An 8,703-nucleotide genomic window follows, 5' to 3' on the forward strand; every position below is an offset into this window, starting at 1 on the left:
CATCAATCTCGTATTTTCTCTTTGTTGAACATACACTTACTTGTACTTTAGGACTTGTATTTGATCTACAGATGAATGATGGAATAATGAAATTTACTTCTGTACGTCAATTCGGTCTCACTGTATTTCAGTGGGCGACTTTTAAAAGTTAAAACTACAAGCGTAATACACACAAATAACGTAACACTGTGTCGTATTTACTAACGTAGGGCAGTTGCGCTCTATCCTAGGGGAGGTCATAAGTATTAATTAATAGGCATTATAGGCCAAAGGAAATTTTGTGCCCCTTCACATCTGCGCCCGGGGGCGACTGCCCCCCTCTTGCTACGCCACTGGTGCTGCACATTCTGCGGGTCGCGGGTTCGAATCCCCGTCCCACCAAACATGCTTGCCGTCGGGGCGTTACTATGTGACGGTCAATCCCACTATTCGTTGGTGAAAAGAGTAGCCCCAAGAGTTGGCGGTGGGTGGTGATGACTAGCTGCCTTCCCTCTGGTCTTACACTGCTAAATTAGGGACGGCTAGCGCAGATAGCCCTCGTGTAGCTTTGCGCGAAATTCAAAACAAACAAACAATCATTTGTGTGGGCACTATAACGTTATAGTCAATTCTGTTATTCATCGTTTTAACAGTATTTTCCCAATAAAATAGTTTTGCTTCTAATTCAAGATGCGAGATTTTTTGTTTTTTATTGTTTTTGAAAAAGAAAAAACAAGAAAGCAAAGAAATGATAGAGAGTGATTTTTCATCTTTAGGAAATATACCTAAAAATTGTCATTTTCTGAGGTAACGAATCTATTTTTATTTCAATGTGGTTTTGTTTACCATTAATTTATTATTCCTTCTATGTTTAGTTTAACTATGAATGTTTAGTTACAATAAAGTGATAACTCACCTTCTAATTGATCACAGTGATTTTGAGTAAGTTTTATGTGTTATGTCTCTAACAGTGACGTGCTGAATTATTAATGTTGCGATAGATTATGTAAATTTATGGTCACATGAGATGTAATCTCGTGTTCTAACGACTGAATAAAAACCATGCCATGAGCTTCAACAAGTTAGTTCACGAGATAAAGCTGAAAGATATTATTGCTAATTAGCACTCGATGTTGCTCGTGATTTTGTAGTTGCTTAAATATAGAAATTGTTATTTTGGAATTAGGTTTTTTTTCTTTGTCTGGTTCTTTTCCTGATTTTCATATTTATTGAAATAAATATCAACCTTAATATTTATGTTAAATTGTTTTTTAATGTTAGTATACAATCCTGTTTCTGTTGTTTTCAAAGTTCAATAAATTCGTTTGTTTGCATTTTAGGCTGTTCCAATTTTGTTTTTGATGTTCTTTGAAAAAACAAGCTTTTCGAGTTTTTAACGGAAATGATAAAAACTGAATTTTTCTATCGGCAAAAAATATATCTTAAAAATGTTATTTTGACCAAAAAAATTACAAAATTTTGAATTATGAATAAAACCGTTCGAAATCGGTAACTTTTCCTAAAATTACAAGGTTGTGACATATGTAGTAAACATCTATAGCGGTTTTAAAAGTATCAACTGTTGACTATACGAGTTTCCATGTTTACCTAGCTACCGTGGAATATTTTCCTTCTTCCTGAGTATCACTGCTGTTGATAACCAAACACTCTCCGAAAGTTGTATGACTCTATTTGTCAACATATATTGTATTTAATGGTGACATCTCTAGAACTCCAAGGAAGCCCGTATATCAGTTGCTTCACTGAAAGTGCATCACCCTTATCTATGGTGTGATGAATCACCATTATTCGACTCATTCAGCCATCTGGTCCCACAAATACATGAGCTTAACCAATAAGTAACTGAATTGTTTTAGCTGCATTTGGTCTAGATTATTTACATAGTCCTCAAACAACACATTTTTGTGTTGATAGCCACATACTTACTTTTAGCCATTGTGTGACAAATGCAACCCTAGCATTACTGCAAGTTTTGATTTTCTTATCATGCTGATTTTGATGGGCACCTCCCTTACACACAAACATAGACATATCTATCCAGTTTATTTATTGCTATTGCAAATTTAAAACAACAAAAATATATTGTTTTTAACACATTTTTATAAATGCGGGTTTTCCATTCTGGTTTACATAAAGTAGAATGGAATAAACTGAATAAGAGATAACTCTAAAGAAACAAACACCATATAATCATAATCACTAAAGTGTGATGCACCCAGAAGAGGACAGCATTTTTTACACTAAAGACTTTTGTGGTTTGATATTAAAGCTATTTTTACAAAGTATCTACAGCTTTCTTCAATGTTCATTGTACCCGGGCATATTGTTCTGATCATACACCTTGAGAAAAGCTTCTAACATTCTTTCATCTGGATTCATCAAATATCAGTTTTTTTTATAAATTGTTTGTACGATTTTCTTTACTAACAACAGAAATAAGCATATCACTGTAGTAATTCTTCTTGAGGTGTCTCGATGCTTCTTTGTAAAGCAGAAAAGTTCGGGTGTGCAAAAATAGGGGTTCACAGATCTTGTATGCAGGTGTGTTTCCTAATAAGTGTGCCATTTGTGCCAGACAAATGAGATAAGACACATAGATTTACACAAGGAACTAATCTATAATAGAAACCTTGACAGTTTATGCAAAAACAACAAAGCACTGTTACACAATATAAAGCAACTGATCGAGCACATGTGTGTACGTCTAGCAAGAGTGATGACGACTTTATTAAATAATATGTTATTGCTAATGCACATGTTCCTTCCTGTAACTTAAGTGAGCATATAAAAGAGAATTACATACAGAGAATGTCCTTATATTAAAATGTAACACAAAGGATCTCTCATCTTAACCTTGCTTTGAATAAAATTCTATGCTTCACTATCATGTGGGGCAAATTATACACTACTAGCTGCAGTACCCGTCCCCTGGATGGAAGATATCTATATTCATGATTAATGAAAGGTTATCTTAGGACATGAAAAGTTTCTTCCCTTATATGTAATAGTAATAAACGCAAAAACGACCATAAAAACTACAAAACACGAAACGTGAAACCTAAAGTTTGGACGTATCTCCACTTAGACCCAACAAACCTTCCTGTCAAATTTGGTGAAGATCCACTAACAGGGCGAAATGGTGTTAAAAACGCCCATAAAAACTGCAAAATGCAACTCTGAAAATTTGTACATATCTCCCCATAGACCCAATGAGCCTCCATATCAAATTTTGTGAAGATCCATCCACAGAGGGCGAAGTAGTTACATGGATATACAACAGACAGTACTAGTATATTTCTCAGATATAAAACACTGTTTACTGTAGGTAGTATTAATTAATTCATTTTGTGAGTTAATATTTCATCGTTCTTTAGTTTTTCATAATTAAGAGAGTTAAAAGCAGACGATTATTAGAAGTTGTGTTTGTAAGTAATTGATATCGAGGCTAAGAAGATTTTTAGAACGCCTCAGTCTAAGATATAAAGAGTTATCAGACGAGAAACCAGAGGGGGTAAAGTAAAGCCGAGCAAAAGAGAGTTTCGGTTAGAGAAAGGTTAGTTGATATGTTAATTAAGTGAGATCAACACTTTTCTGACATTTTAGGAGAATAATTTGTTTTGTCAAAGGGTGTTCTAAAGCAATTGAACCTGCCTGTGAGGACTTTGACAAAAAAGCAAACGATTATTTGTAAGTAGACCTCTATGCGAAAAACATACGTTTATCGGAAGTAAGCCTAAATACAAAAAAAAAGCAGACGAGTTTCGAAAGTACAGGATACAACTGCAGTAATTCAACGACAGCGTAAGTGAATTATACACCGATACTGTTATGATAAAAGGAAAAAAGGGAGAGAAAAAAAAGTGATTTATACATTGAAGGTGTTTCAGAGAAAAATAGTTCGACTTGTCAACTGAATTCTAAAGCAATTGAATTGGGCTAAGTGAACTTCAGACAACAAGAAGAGAACTGTATAGTATGTAAGATACAACTATGATATACATAATGTAAATTATTTTTGTACACACGTTTAACTTGTTTAGAATATGTCACAGACACCTATTGTAGACGAATCCTTAGCCCAACACACCTGTTTAAATTACATTTATATATACTACCAAAGAGTAAGTTTTGGACAATATTTATATAGATTTGCTCACTGAGGAACTTAAATACTTAACTAAGTTACAAGTGAAAGCCAAATGGCACTCAGACAAACGAAAATAAAAAGATAATTTTAAAGTTACAAGAGAGTAAAACTATACAAAAATATACAAACGTGTTAAGGGCAATTAAAAGCAAGAACTGTAAGAGTTCTCATGTAACAGTTACAGAAACACTGCTCAAATCTAAAATGAATCTAACTGTCATTCTGTTAAAGATCTCTTTTAACATTAACACAATTAAGATCTAGGCGAAATCTGGGTGAAAATCTAGCAAAAGTTAATGAAATAAAATCTAAGTAAAATTTTATTCAAAGACTGTGTTAGTAATCTGCATAAAATCTATGTAAAAATTCTAGACAAATCCATTTTGTCTCAGGCCTCACTATTTTAAGTATGACAATAAGCTATCGATTTTCTGGCAATAAAATAATGCCTGATAGATTAACTGGCTAAAGATCAGCAAGGATAATGGGCGAGTTCACCAGCAGCTATTGCCAGTTTGTTGATAAGAACAACTTGGAATGTTAAATAAAATTAAGTTGTTGTTTCAGTTGTTACGTCTCCGTTCCTTATTTAATTTTCCGTAAATTCGTTCCGACGAAACTTTAGCGACACAAGTCCTTTCTTAAATAAAACTGGTTTATTATTTCTGAATAAAACTTTACCGATACACTTAATTTCAACAGTCGCTCTGTAACAAACACTATAATTCTCAACGAACTTCTCACTGCTTAACAATAGTCTCTCTGACTGCAGTTCAATTACTCACTACCTTACACACACATTGTCATCTCACGTTGTGAGTGTCTTATATATATACCAGACAAACATATATCTAGTAAATGCTAGGGCATTCACGAAGGAACAAGATATTTCTAGAAAATAGGTGGCGTGACACTAGTCACGTGACCTCGCTGACGCAACAATACGTTTATCGGAAGTAAGCCTAAATACAAAAAAAAAAAGCAGACGAGTTTCGAAAGTACAGGATACAACTGCAGTAATTCAACGACAGCGTAAGTGAATTATACACCGATACTGTTATGATAAAAGGAAAAAAGGGAGAGAAAAAAAAGTGATTTATACATTGAAGGTGTTTCAGAAAAAAATAGTTCGATTTGTCAACTGAATTCTAAAGCAATTGAATTGACCTAAGTGAACTTGCGACAACAAGAAGAGAACTGTATCTTAAATATACATAATGTAAATTATGATATACATAATTATTAATTTACATTATGATATACATAATGTAAATTATTTTTGTACACACGTTTAACTTGTTTTGAATATGTTATTTGAAAACAAGTGGAGTGCGTGCTGTCCGTTTATTATTTGAATTTATCACCAACAAGTCACAGACACCTATTGTAGACGAATCCTTAGCCCAACACACCTGTTTAACTTACATTTATATATACTACCAAAGAGTAAGTTTGGGACAATATTTATATAGATTTGCTCACTGAGGAACTTAAATACTTAACTAAGTTACAGGTGAAAGCCAAATGGCACTCAGACAAACGAAAATAAAAAGTTAATTTTAAAGTTACAAGAGAGTAAAACTATACAAAAATATACAAACGTGTTAAGGGAAATTAAAAGCAAGAACTGTAAGAGTTCTTATGTAAAAGTTATAGAAACACTGCTCAAATCTAAAATGAATCTAACTGTCATTCTATTAAAAATCTCTTTTAACATTAACACAATTAAGATCTAGGCGAAATCTTGGTGAAAATCTAGTAAAAGTTAGTGAAATAAAATCTAAGTAAAATTTTATTCAAAGACTGTGTTAGTAATCTGCATAAAATCTATGTAAAAATTCTAGACAAATCCATTTTGTCTCAGGCCTCACTATTTTAAGTATGACAATAAGCTATCGATTTTCTGGCAATAAAATAGTGCCTGATAGATCAACTGGCTAAAGATCAGCAAGGATAATGGGCGAGTTCACCAGCAGCTATTGCCAGTTTGTTGATAAGAACAACTTGGAATGTTAATTAAAATTAATTTGTTGTTTCAGTAAAAGAATCAGACAAGATGTCTAGTCTTCACTTGATGCAATTAGCTCTTGGGAAGAGTTAAAGTTAGAAACCTTTTTCATCAATGCAATTTTTCGAGTTTTAGGGGTTATAGGAAAAACGAAAATAAGTTTAGTGAGTTTAATTTTAAACAAACTATGAGTTTAAACAAACATACAGTGTAGTACGTTATTACATTCTTAATTGATACTGGAGAAACTTTTATGCAAAGTTACTTGTTCCACAAAATGAAAAAGTAGTGTACTTTCTATTATTTCATATACATCTAACTAAACTTCTAAATGCGAAAACTCGTAAAAATTCAACATGAAACAAGACAAGAACAAAATCATAATGACCATATAACGGCCTAGACAAAACGCCGCCACAACCAGGGTGAAACAAAAACAATTTATTAAATATAACAACAAATCAAAAAAAAAATCCTTAGAACAACTAGAATACACATTTTATCACTTCCAAAAATAATAATAATAAACCTCTGCTTGGCCAGGATTAGGTACAAACGTTAGTAAACAATACAACATAATTTTTTTAATGTTACTAATTTCAATAATATCTAACAAATGAGGAAAAAGAACTAGAAAACAGAAACCCAACAGAGAATAACACAATGTTTCAAAATTAAACCACTTCTCAATATCAAGAACAATATCGAGTAATAACTATCTTTACCTGTATCTCGTGAACTTATCCGTTTTCAAGACCAAGGAAGGCTTTTTATTTAGACCACGAGGTCACATTTCATTTGACTAATTATTATCACATATCTACATAATCTTTCCAACATTAATATCTATACGTCACCCCTAGGAGAAGCTTGTGTTTGTTGCATAATACACACATATTCAAAATCAGTGTGTTCTGAATAGAAGGCAAGTTAGCGCTTTCATCGTTATTTCACAACCAGAGCAAAGCAGTCACAGCCATTTGATCCAGATTAAACAAATCTGCTCATAGATGTATCATGTACCTTTGGAGACACATATATAGGAAAATCTGGTATATGTTTAAAAACTAAATTTGAAATAACAAAATGTTTTTTATAGTTTGTTTTATTTGTTGATACAAATAATAGAAAGCAGCAACACATACAAAAGCAACTGGACAAAGAATAAACTACACTGATTCTAATATCATAAATAACGCATAAATATTTTTTTATTTCTATTTAATTTAAAATCGTTTATTTATTCATTCATTTAGATGGCGCTAAAGTCATAATACTTGAAAATTTATTTCTATGGTAGAGAGAGAAGTGAAAATTGTTGGTTAGAAATCATTTGAAAATATTATTATTAAGGCTATAGAGGTATGTAACTTGTTCAGTTTGAATTGTCGAATAAAACGTCGAAAGAATATTTGCTCTATATTAAGTATTTGAACTTTTTTTCAGAATTATATTATTCAATAATATTTTAATTAAAGTTTCATAACTTGAAAAATAAAGGGAGAGTTGAGAATCAAATTATCAATATTAAATTTAAAATTAATATAGTATTAGTAATCCAGGGAATGGAGCAGCACTATAGTCTAAATAGGTTTTAAATTCATTGTACAGGTTACAGGTCATTGGTTAGGCCATAATTGGTGTATTGTTTTTATTCGGGCTTGAGTGCTTTACAAATTACAGATTACGATGAATTGTTGGAGAGAGTTCAGAGGAGAAGTACTACTACTATGATCCACTAAATTTTAACTTCAATGAAAGTTTAAGAAAATAAGATAAATCACTCAAAGCCTGCCCTTATCATTCAAATATTTATCGCCACCCCTAAACTATATTAAAACTGCATCCACCACATTTAAAAGCAACTTATTCCAAAGATCAAACAGCCTGTTACTGTTGGAGAAAATAAAGCTGTCTTGGCCGAAGATGACTCCTACCCTTCCAAAATTTATATTTATCCCTCCAGTCCTACTATTCTCACCATTAAGTATGAAAAACAAAGATGATGCACTAATACTATCACTTCCCTCAACAATCTTAAACAACTCAATTAGATCTCCTCTAACTCTTCATTTTTTAATGAGAAAAACTATTTCACAAATCTTAAGCTGTCTGTATGACAACATTTTCATCCCAAAGTTTCTAGTACATGATGGACCAATGTGTCCCTTGTTGTTTGTAAATTATATATATATATATATATAACTATTATACTCAACATTTAAATTATTTTTTTTTCTGTAGTTAAACTACCTGGTTTGTAGAATAAGTATAACTTTATAGAGCTTAGTGTGGTAATCCCAACTTTGTTTCTCATGTACATAAATGGAACTTCGGATTACTCATTCTAAGACCAAGTGTTTTATTAACTAATGGGTTAAACCATTAGAAATTACTGGTAAAACACTTTTTAACTATTCAAACTAGGTACCACACTCTCCCACACTTGCAAATAAAGATAAACATTAGTTTATTAACTGAGGACAAGTGTTGATTGTTCACACAGTCCTTATTAACTGAGGACTAGTGTTGATTGTTCACACAGATC

The 8,703-nt window shown here is 32.2% G+C and overlaps 1 protein-coding gene across 1 annotated transcript in view; it reads left to right on the top strand.

The window, feature by feature from the left end:
- The first annotated feature begins 7,443 nt into the window (after positions 1 to 7,443).
- LOC106472232 (protein PTHB1-like) overlaps positions 7,444 to 8,703 on the top strand; it is a 31,053-nt gene continuing 29,793 nt past the window's right edge. The window contains exon 1 of the mRNA XM_022400832.1: positions 7,444 to 7,517. The gene's annotated coding sequence lies outside the window, so the exon portion shown is untranslated. The remainder of the gene's footprint in view (positions 7,518 to 8,703) is intronic.

This window comes from Limulus polyphemus, unplaced genomic scaffold (genome assembly GCF_000517525.1).
Source record: "Limulus polyphemus unplaced genomic scaffold, Limulus_polyphemus-2.1.2 Scaffold5178, whole genome shotgun sequence".
Lineage (NCBI taxonomy): Eukaryota > Metazoa > Arthropoda > Merostomata > Xiphosura > Limulidae > Limulus > Limulus polyphemus.